This window comes from Rattus norvegicus, assembly GCF_036323735.1.
Source record: "Rattus norvegicus strain BN/NHsdMcwi chromosome Y unlocalized genomic scaffold, GRCr8 chrY_unlocalized_2, whole genome shotgun sequence".
NCBI classification, from domain to species: Eukaryota; Metazoa; Chordata; class Mammalia; order Rodentia; family Muridae; genus Rattus; species Rattus norvegicus.
In genome coordinates, this window is record NW_026947378.1 from 523147 (window position 1) to 535459 (window position 12313).

Here is a 12313-nt window from a genome sequence, read left to right on the forward strand (position 1 = left end):
AGACCATTCTTAGTGATTTCATAGTTTGCATGGAATTAATTCAATCTTCTTGCATCTTTTGAGGCCTTTTTTGTGATGGATCATATTATCAGTTTTGTAGAAGGTACCATGTAGGACTGAGAAGAAAGTGTCAGGAGCCATATCAGGACAAGCTCATAACTAACAGGTGATCATCCTCAGATGGACAGCCTTGGATTATTTTATAATCTACAACTGGTTTGCCCTTATTAAGCAATTCTGTAAGAGATTCATTTTTGGAAAGTTTCCTGCTATTGAAATGCTTTTCGTGTTATTATTATTAGACATATATAGCAATCATTGAGTAAGAGCACACCCCTTTGGAGCAGATCTCTGCAGGCCTACGAAGTTGCACTGTCCCGTAGTGATGCTATTCATACAAATAGATGAATTCTTTAGTCTTAATAATGATCCTACAATAATTCCTAAAATTATATGAATGGTTATTAAGCTCTTATATAGTGGAACTCCTACAAGTCTCTTTCTAATAGTCAGAATTCCAGTGACAACTCCAGTCTCCCAGGTGTCACCAGTTAATTATTCTGAGACAGTAAACAGACTTTCTCCTACTCAGAACACAATTCAAGAAGTTGCAAAAACAGTTATCAAGTGTCATAAACGATTTGTTACAGGTGCAAGGACAGGGGATAAGATATTGACTGTGTTTATCTGTAAATAACTTCACTAACAACTATGGTTTTAGACATTCAGTGAACCTGTAGAGATGACACTGGTGATGAATGTTTAGCCAGATAATTACTCCTGATGGATATCCATGTAAACATTCTCGGTTGTAAACTTGTATTTCTATTTATATTTTGATCTTTCATATGTACTTGTGGTGAACAATTTAACACCTGATCATGTATTCTGAAAGATTTTTAGGTGCTGAGGACAAAGAGAAGACACACAGAAGGACTGAGACAGAGGGTCTGAACTGGAAGGACAGAGACTGATGGACAGAGCAGGAGAGGGGATGACCTGAAAAGACCAGTTTGAGATAAGGAGAACAAAGGTAAGTAGAACTAAGACAAAAAGATCTGGGCTGAGAAGTAATGTAGAGAGGAATAACTTATGTAACATAAGAGAGCAATCTAGAGAATGCAGGTGAAAAGAGGACAAAAGAAGAAGCTGGAAAGAACAGAAGGTGCAGGCAGGTTTCTCCTTATCTTGGGACAGAAAAGGACATTTCTTAATAGCAATGCAAAATTAGTCTTGTTAAAAGGAAGAGGCCTTTTCTTTTACAAACTTGGGTTTAAATCACTTAGCATTAAAAGGGTAGAAGCGATTTCTTTCTCTCTGTAATAAAGATTGGAGTTCATCTTTCTGTACTGGTCCTTGGTCTTTTGCACCATATGCATATGTAAGTATTGATGTCTGTGTAAGTATGCAATTATGAGAATGTATGCATGTTTGTGTGTGAGTGTGTGTGTGTGTGTGTGTGTGTGTGTGTGTGTGTGTTTGTGTAAGAATGTTATTGTGACTCTGCTCCCAGACCCCGTGAGAGAGAGACCCAACCGCCTGGTCAGGTGGGCACTCCTGAGGCTGCAGAGCTGAAGAGACCACCAACACTGCCCACCCCTGCCCACATCCCTGGCCCAAGAGGAAATTGTATAAGGCCTCTGGGCTCCCGTGAGGGAGGGCCCAGGAGCGGCAGGACCCCTGCCTGAGACACCGCCAGAACCTGAAGGAAACAGACTGGATAAACAGTTCTCTGCACCCGAAACGTGTGGGAGGGAGAGCTAAACGTTCAGATAGGCAGACAAGCCTGGGAAACCAGAATAGACTGCTCTCTGCACATACATCTCGGAAGCAAGAGGTAAAAACAAAAGGCCATCTGGAACCCTGATGCACTGAAGCTCCCGGAAAGGGTGGCGTAGATCTTCCTGGTTGCTGCCGTCACAGAGAGCCCGTGGGCAGCACCCTGTGAGTGAACTTGAGCCTCAGGACAACAGCTAAGACAAACTTTTCTGCTGCAAGTGACATGCCTGGTGAACTCAAGACACAGGCCCACATGAACAGCTGTAGACATGTACAGAGGAAAAACTACATGCCCAAAAGCAGAACACTCTGTCACCATAACTGACTGAAAGAGAGGAAAACAGGTCTACAGCACTCCTGACACACAGGCTTATAGGACAGTCTAGCCACTGTCAGAAATAGCAGAACAAAGTAACACTAGAGATAATCTGATGCCGAGAGGCAAGCGCAAGAACCCAAGCAACAGAAACAAAGACTACATGGCATGATCGGAGTCCAATTCTCCCACCAAAAAAAAACATGGAAAATCCAAACACACCAGAAAAGCAAGATCTAGTTTCAAAATCATATTTGATCATGATGCTGGAGGACTTCAAGAAAGACGTAAAGAACTCCCGTAGAGAAACACAGAAAAACACTAATAAACAAGTAGAAGCCTACAGAAAGGAATCACAAAAATCCCTGAAAGAATTCCAGGAAAACATAAATAAACAAGTAGATGCCCATAGAGAGGATACAAAAATCCCTGAAAGAGTTCCAGGAAAGCACAATCAAACAGTTGAAGGAATTAAAAATAGAAATAGAAGCAATCAAGAAAGAACACATGGAAAAAACCCTGGATATAGAAAACCAAAAGAAGAGACAAGGAGCTGTAGATACAAGCTTCACCAACAGAATACAAGAGATGGAAGAGAGAATCTCAGGAGCAGAAGATTCCATAGAAATCATTGACTCAACTGTCAAAGATAATGTAAAGCAGAAAAAGCTACTGGTCCAAAACATACAGGAAATCCAGGACTCAATGAGAAGACCAAACCTAAGGATAATAGGTATAGAAGAGAGTGAAGACTCCCAGCTCAAAGGACCAGTAAATATCTTCAAAAATCATAGAAGAAAACTTCCCTAACCTAAAAAAAGAGATACGCATAGACATACAAAAAGCCTACAGAACTCCAAATAGATTGGACCAGAAAAGAAACACCTCCTGTCACATAATTGTCAAAACACCAAACGCACAAAATAAAAAAAGAATATTAAAAGCAGTAAGGGAAAAAAGTCAAGTAACATATAAAGACAGACCTATCAGAATCACACCAGACTTCTTGCCAGAAACTATGAAGGCCAGACGATCTTGGACTGATGTCATACAGACCCTAAGAGAACACAAATGCCAGCCCAGGTTACTGTATCCTGCAAAACTCTCAATTATCATAGATGGAGAAACCAAGATATTCCATGACAAAACCAAATTTACACAATATCTTTCTACAAATCCAGCAGTACAAAGGATATTAAATGGTAAAGCCCAACATAAGGGGGCAAGCTATACCCTAGAAGAAGCAAGAAACTAATCGTCTTGGCAACAAAACAAAGAGAATGAAAGCACACAAACATAACCTCACATCCAAAAATGAATATAACGGGAAGCAATAATCACTATTCCTTAATATCTCTCAATATCAATGGCCTCAACTCCCCAATAAAAAGAAATAGATTAACAAACTGGATACGCAACGAGGACCCTGCATTCTGCTGCCTACAGGAAACACACCTCAGAGACAAAGACAGACATTACCTCAGAGTGAAAGGCTGGAAAACAACTTTCCAAGAAAATGGTCAGAAGAAGCAAGCTGGAGTAGCCATTCTAATATCAAATAAAATCAATTTTCAACTAAAAGTCATGAAAAAAGATAAGGAAGGACATCATATTCATCAACGGGAATATCCACCAAGATGAACTCTCAATCCTAAATATCTATGCCCCAAATACAAGGGCACCTACATACGTAAAAGAAACCTTACTAAAGCTCAAAACACACATTGCACCTCACACAATAATAGTGGGAGATTTCAACACCCCACTCTCATCAATGGACAGATCATGGAAACAGAAATTAAACGGTGATGTCGACAGACTAAGAGAAGTCATGAGTCAAATGGACTTAACGGATATTTATAGAATATTCTATCCTAAAGCAAAAGGATATACCTTCTTCTCAGCTCCTCATGGTACTTTCTCCAAAATTGACCATATAATTGGTCAAAAAACGGGCCTCAACAGGTACAGAAGGATAGAAATAGTCCCATGCGTGCTATCGGACCACCACGGCCTAAAACTGGTCTTCAATAACAATAAGGGAAGAATGCCCACATTAACATGGAAATTGAACAATGCTCTACTCAATGATAACCTGGTCAAGGAAGAAATAAAGAGAGAAATTAAAAGCTTTTTAGAATTTAATGAAAATGAAGGTACAACATACCCAAACTTATGGGACACAATGAAAGCTGTGCGAAGAGGAAAACTCATAGCGCTGAGTGCCTGCAGAAAGATACAGGAAAGAGCATATGTCAGCAGCTTGACAGCACACCTAAAAGCCCTAGAACAAAAAGATGCAAATACACCCAGGAGGAGTAGAAGGCAGGACGAAATCAAACTCAGAGCTGAAATCTGAAGTAGAAACAAGTAGAAACAAAAAGGACCATAGAAAGAATCAACAGAACCAAAACTTGGTTCTTTGATTAAATCAACAAGATAGATAAACCCTTAGCCAGACTAAAGAGAGGACACAGAGAGTGCGTCCAAATTAACAAAATCAGAAATGAAAGGGGAGACATAACTACAAATTCATTGGAAATTAAAAAAATCATCAGATCTTACTATAAAAACCTATATTCAACAAAACTTGAAAATCATCAGGAAATGGACCGTTTCCTAGAAAGATAACAGGAACCGAAGTTAAAGCAGGAACAGATAAACCAGTTAAACAACCCAATAACTCCTAAGGAAATAGAAGCAGTCATTAAAGGTCTCCCAACCAAAAAGAGCCCAGGTCCAGACGGGTTTAGTGCAGAATTCTATCAAACCTTCATAGAAGACCTCATACCAATATTATCAAACTATTCCCCAAAATTGAAACATATGTATCACTACCGAATACCTTCTACAAAGCCACAATTACTCTTATACCTAAACCACACAAAGACACAACAAAGAAAGAGAACTTCAGACCAATTTCCCTTATGAATATCGACGCTAAAATACTCAATAAAATTCTGGCAAACCGAATTCAAGAGCACATCAAAACAATCATCCACCATGATCAAGTAGGCTTCATCCCAGGCATGCAGGGATGTTTTAATATACGGAAAACCATCAATGTGATCAATTATATAAACAAACTGAAAGTACAAAACCACATGATCATTTCATTAGATGCTGAGAAAGCATTTGACAAAATTCAACACCCCTTCATGATAAAAGTCCTGGAAAGAATAGGAATTCAAGGCCCATACCTAAACATAGTAAAAGCCATATACAGCAAACTAGTTGCTAACATTAAACTAAATGGAGAGAAACTTGAAGCAATCCCACTAAAATCAGGGACTAGACAAGGCTGCCCACTCTCTCCATACTTATTCAATATAGTTCTTGAAGTTCTAGCCAGAGCAATCAGACAACAAAAGGAGAAAAAGGGGATACAGATCGGAAAAAGAAGAGGTCAAAATATCACTATTTGCAGATGATATGATAGTATATTTAAGTGATACCATAAATTCCACCAGAGAACTACTAAATCTGATAAACAACTTCAGCAAAGTGGCTGGGTATAAAATTAACTCAAATAAATCAGTTGCCTTCCTCTATACAAAAGAGAAACAAGCCGAGAAAGATATTAGGGAAACGACAGCCTTCATAATAGACCTAAATAATATAAAGTACCTCTGTGTGACTTTAACAAAGCAAGTAGAAGATCTGTACAATAAGAACTTCAAGACACTGAGGAAAGAAATTGAAGAAGACCTCAGAAGATGGAAAGATCTCCCATGCTCATGGATTGGCAGGATTAATATAGTAAAAATGGCCATTTTACCAAAAGCGATCTACAGATTCAATGCAATCCCCATCAAAATACCAATCCAATTCTTCCAAGAGTTAGACAGAACAATTTGCAAATTCATCTGGAAAAACAAAAAAACCCAGGATTGCTAAAACTATCGTCAACAATAAAAGGACTTCAGTGGGAATCACTATCCCTGAACTCAAGCAGTATTACAGAGCAATAGTGATAAAAACTGCATGGTATTGGTACAGATACAGACAGCCAGACCAATGGAATAGAATTGAGGACCCAGAAATGAATCCACACACCTATGGTCACTTGATTTTTGACAAAGGAGCCAAAACCATCCAATGGAAAAATGATAGCATTTTCAGCAAATGGTGCTGGTTCAACTGGAGGTCAACATGTAGAAGAATGCAGATCGATCCATGCTTATCACCCTGTACAAAGCTTAAGTCCAAGTGGATCAATGACCTCCACATCAAACCAGACACACTCAAACTAATAGAAGAAAAACTAGGGAAGCATCTTGAACACATGGGCACTGGAAAAAATTTCCTGAAGAAAACACCAATGGCTTACGCTCTAAGATCAAGAATCGGCAAATGGGATCTCATAAAACTGCAAATCTTCTGTAAGGCAAAGGACACTGTGGTTAGGACAAAACGGCAACCAACAGATTGGGAAAAGATCTTTACCAATCCTACAACAGATAGAGGCCTTATATACAAAATATACAAAGAACTCAAGAAGTTAGACTTCAGGGAAACAAATAACCCTATTAAAAAGGGGGTTCAGAGCTAAACAAAGAATTCACAGCTGAGGAATGCCAAATGGCTGAGAAACACCTAAAGAAATGTTCAACATCTTTAGTCATGAGGGAAATGCAAATCAAAACAACCCTGAGATTTCACCTCACACCAGTGAGAATGGCTAAGATCAAAAACTCAGGTGACAGCAGATGCTGGCGAGGATGTGGAGAAAGAGGAACACTCCTCCTTTGTTGGTGGGATTGCAGACTGGTAAGACCATTCTGGAAATCAGTCTGGAGGTTCCTCAGAAAATTGGACATTGAACTGCCTGAGGATCCAGCTATACCTCTCTTGTGCATATACCCAAAAGATGCCTCAACATATAAAAGAGACACGTGCTCCACTATGTTCATCGCAGCCTTATTTATAATAGCCAGAAAATGGAAAGAACCCAGATGCCCTTCAACAGAGGAATGGATACAGAAAATGTGGTACATCTACACAATGGAATATTACTCAGCTATCAAAAACAACGGCTTTATGAAATTCGTAGGCAAATGTTTGGAACTGGAAAATATCATCCTGCCCAATCACAGAAAGACATACATGGTATGCACTCATTGATAAGTGGATATTAGCCCAAATGCTTGAATTACCCTAGATCCCTAGAACAAACGAAGCTCAAGACTGATGATCAAAATGTGAATGCTTCACTCCTTCTTTAAATGAGGAAAAAGAATACCATTGGGAGGGAAGGGAGAGGCAATGATTAAAAAAGAGAGTGAAGGAACACCCAGTCAGTACCTGCCCCACATGTGGCCCATTCATGTACAGCCACCCAATTAGACAAGATGGATGAAGCAAAGAAGTGCAGACTGACAGGAGCAGGATGTAGATTGCTCCTGAGAGACACAGCCAGAATACAGCAAATACAGAGGCGAATGCCAGCAGTATACCACTGAACTGAGAATAGAACCCCCGTTGAAGGAATCAGAGAAAGAATTGGAAGAGCTTGAAGGGGCTCAAGACCCCATATGTACAACAATGCCAAGCAACCAGAGCTTCCAGGGACTAAGCCACTAACTAAAGACTATACATGGACTTACCCTGGACTCTGACCTCATAGGTAGCAATGAATATCCTAGTAAGAGCACTAGTGGAAGGGGAAGCCCTGGGTCCTGCTAAGACTGAACCCCCAGTGAACTAGACTGTGGGGAGGAGGGTGGCAATGAGGGGAGAGTTCGGAGTGGAACACCCATAAGGAAGGGGAGGGGGGAGGGTGATGTTTGCCCGGAATCCGGGAAAGGGAATAACACTCGAAATGTATATAAGAAATACTCAAGTTAATAAAAAAGGAAAAAATAATGTAATTGTGAGATTGCATGAAATTTGGGCCCAGCTGAATTTCAGTGGAAATGTATCAATGCACATTTATTGAATCCAGGTGTGAAATTATATGTTTATGCATATTTGTCTATGTAAAAGTTTTTAATTCTGTAATTGCTATGCACTTCTCATGGTTTAATAGATGTTGATGGCTCCAAGCTTCTCCCTAGCCTGTCAAGCAAAAAGCATAAGGACAAAATGGAAAAGGCTCCAGCAAGTAATCCTCTACTTTATCTCCTGCTGTTTCAGAATGAGGTGGTAAGTGCCAGAGACTGCAGTTTCTGGTCTCAGAAGGCAGACCAGTTACACTAGCACAGCATAGTGACTAAGACATAGATAAGTAAATCAGGTACAGAAACTTAGTAACTTAAACTTAGATAAGTAAACTTATTATTATACAGCAACCCAAAATATCTTGTTAGACAAAATCTTACCACATATTTCGTAAGACAAAGTCTTACCCTCAGCTAACACCCTTCATCCTCAGCTTCTTCAAGAAGAACGAACAGGAGAAAGAAGATCAATCTTAGGGCTGGCCCATGGCAAGGAGGTGTATTATTTGTTTTAGGATGAAAGGTAGTATTGGTATTTGTTAAAAATATTTGGTTCATACCTTGTTAGTTTCTCTGTGTCCTTGCTTAGTTTCTCTTTCCATGATCTGTGCATTTATGACAGTGTGGTATTGTATATGGAATTATGTATGCTTTGAGCTTAGTAAAGTTTAATTGATGAATGAGTATGCCCTCATTTTGTAGCATAATTATTCAGTATTGATTTTTTTCTTGGTATATTTTTCATTTGATGAGTATGAAATGTCCTTCATTACCATTTTTCATAACTTTTCCTTGAAAGTCTCTTTCATTTGATATTAGAGTGGTTACGCCAGGTTCTTTCTTGGGAACATTGGCTGGAAAATTTTTTTCCCACCTTTCATTCTGAACATATATTTGTCTTTGTCATTGGATTGTGTTGTTTAAGCAGCAAAATGCTGGGATATATATATATATATATATATATATATATATATATATATATATATATATATATATATATATATATGCATACACACACACACACACACACACACACACACACACACACACACTCTTTATGTAGAATTGAGTCCTTTGGTGTTTTGTTTTATTTGGGACCAATATTTGTTTTTTTCTGTTAATTTTTTTGTTAGATATCAAATTATGTTTCTGTGGCTATCTTCTTTAACTCTTTAGTGTTTTTTCAAAGTAGATTATTTTCTTGCTTTGTGTGGGGGTGTAGTTTCCCTCCTTGTTCTGGAACATTAGATATATTATCTTTTGAAGGACTGGATTCGTGGAAATATATTTTCTAAATTTGCTATTGTGTGGCATATCTTGATATCTCCATCTATGTTGTTAAGAGTTTTTATAGTAGCATGGGTTGACATTTTTGTTCTTTTAGAATCTGTGTGATATATGCCCAGGATCTGTGTCTTTTATGAAGTCTGGTGGAATTCTGATAGGTTTGCCTTTTTATGTTAGTCGACCTTTTTGCCTTACTGCTTTTAATATTTTTTCTTTGATTTGTGGACTTTATACTTTGACTATTATATGATGGGAGAAAATTCTTTTCTGGTCTAATTTTTTGGAGTACTATTTACTTCTCATATATTGTCTCTTTCTTTAGGTTAGGGAACATTTGTAGTATAATTTTGTTGAAGATATTTACTGGCCCTTCAAAGTGGGAGTCTTCATTCTCTTCTATACCTATAATCCTTAGGTTTTATCGACTCCTTTTGTCTGAGATTTCTGGGATGTTTTGGGTTAGGAGTCTTTGTGTTTTGCATTTTTTGACAGTAGTGTCAATGTTTTCTATGGTACCTTCTGTCTCTGATAATCTTTTCAATTTTTATGTTCTGTTGTTTGATGCTTGCATTCTTGAATCCTAATTTCTTTCCCAGGTTTTCCATATCCAGAGTGACTCTTTTTGTGTGTTTTTGTTGTTGTTGTTGTTGCTGTTTAAATATTTTTTTTCGTGATGGGTTGTTCAATTCCTCCACCTGTTTGATTATGGTCTCCTGTAATTCTTTAAGGGAGTTTTGTGTTTCCTCTACAAGGGCTTCTATCTCTTTACATCTGTTGTCCTGTATTTCTTTGATGGAGTTATTTATGTCTTTCTTAAAATCCTTTAACATCATCATGTTAAGTGATTTGAAGTACAAACATTTCTTTTTCTTTTCTGTTCTGTTGAGGGTATCCTAGCCTTGCGTTGGTGTGAGAACTGAGTTCTGATTATGTCATGTAGCCTTGGTTTATGTTGCTTAGGCTATTATACTTCCCTCTTGCCATCTCGTTATCTCTGGGGTTAGCTGGTTTTACTGTCTCTGACAATGGATTGATCCTCCTGTAAGCCTGTGTGTCAGCACTCCATGGAGATTAGGTCGTTCCTGAAGCATCTTGTGTACCAAAGCTGTGGAACAGGTTCAGCTACAAGGAATAGATAGAAATCAAAAGTATCCTGTAGCAGACTGCCCCTCTCTTCCTGGGTTCTGAGGACTCTGAGAAGTGGTAGTCTCTAATGTGATCTTAAGTGTGTCAGTACTCCTGGAAATCCAGCCATTTCCTGGTGGTGTCTGGGCACAGAGAGGTGAGGTACAGGTTCAGCTATGGAAACATAGCTTTGGGTCCTCTTGATTTTTAATCTTTCACTGGAACAGCTCACAAATGAAATTTGACTCTGTGACCAGTGAGCCCCTAGGAATGATCATCCCTTTGTATCTTCAGAGACTGGACAACACATGAGTGGCGCCTGACATTTTTACATGGGCGCTATGAATTAAAATAAGGTATCATATTCTTACATGTCAAATGTATTCCTAACTGAGATAATTGCTCAGTCAACAAAGGATTGCTGTTGAATATGAAATAGACTATCGTTGAAAAATAAAATGTTTAGACAATGTCATCTAGGTAATTGAATTTTAATATATTTATCAACTCACTTAATTACTTCATGATGGTTTAACCAACGCATGGAATGCATATTCATTAAAACGAAGAAAAGCATAAAGTTTATTTTTACAACTTTCTGAATCATGTAATAAATAATAAGTATCCATTAATGTACCGGGATCCATAATAGTGGTATAGATTATGAATGAATAAAAAGTATTATGAGCTTTCTTTTATAAAAATTGCATAAAGATATAAGAAAAAAGAAAGAAGTGAATGCATAAATCAGTGTGTTGTAGGTGATTGTATGCAAATAATTCAAGAATCTATTTTAGAAATAAGTTCATTGAGACTGTCCTAAGAAAGTGACAGTTAAGTTAAATAAGATGAAAAATATTGAACTATATTTTGGGCAATATTACAATAAATATAAGGTAAATAAAAGGAAAAAGAGCTTGACATATACAAAAAGTAAATGTGAAAGAAGGTTGTATAGATTAAGTGATGGAAGAGAGGACGAAATAAATCTGAAGCTTAGGCAAATAAAGCATATGGGCTTACAGAAACAATATAAGAGATATAAATTTTTATTTATGGAAAATATCTTAGAAATAATTGAATAATTTTAAATAAGTTTGTTTAACTCAGTATGTATATAGGAAGGGACTCTGGTTACTTATGTATTATGAAATGATACCGAGAATGATTTGAAGGCTGTTTTTGAAGTCTATCTGGAAGTAGTGTCAGTGATAATGAAAAAGAGTCATATCAGAGAGCTATGTTGGAAATTGATGTTTTTGGTAGAAGAATGAGGGTGGGGAGGGCAGGAATCAAATAAAGCTAATGTCTTTTTTCTGAGCAAATGAAAAGGTGTTGGGATTATTTACTCTGATTTGAAATATTTCATGATAAGTGGGTTTAGAAGAATTTTAAAGGAATTTATTTTAGATCGATTTACTTCAAGATGCTTGAAAGAACCTGTAACTCACTAGACATTTCTACTTACTGTTCATGGTTTTGTGATTTAAGCCATTACTCAGAGCATTATTAGCTGTTATATAAGAAAAAACTTAATTCATTATCTGTATTTACCAAGTTATATCTGGGAGTTCTTATTTAATAAAGAGCAAACCTATGATTATACTACATGCTTATTTAGTATATTCAGCAAGTTATTTGCCCATTTACTTACTACAAACATTTTAGATTGCAATTAGAATTTAATCCAAGTTTATGGGGGTTGACACGGCTGTTTGATTAGTATTTAATAGCTCATGAATGTGAATTTCACAGAAAGAAGTCATTTGCTTAGTTTTTGTAAATTAACAAACCCTAGAAGAGAAAAAAATATGTAATAAATTCTAGTTCTTCTAGTTTTTTTTTTTTTGGTTCTTTTCTTTTTTTT

The 12313-nt window shown here is 37.4% G+C and overlaps 1 long non-coding RNA gene across 4 annotated transcripts in view; it reads left to right on the forward strand.

Annotated features, from left to right (window-relative positions):
• The window catches only part of LOC134484635 (uncharacterized), a 64946-nt gene that overhangs the window by 28853 nt on the left and 23780 nt on the right, over positions 1–12313 (forward strand). For all 4 annotated transcript variants that reach the window (XR_010062160.1, XR_010062158.1, XR_010062159.1 and 1 more), the window contains exons 2-3: positions 896–1033; positions 8124–8239. This is a non-coding gene — a long non-coding RNA (uncharacterized LOC134484635). The remainder of the gene's footprint in view (positions 1–895; positions 1034–8123; positions 8240–12313) is intronic.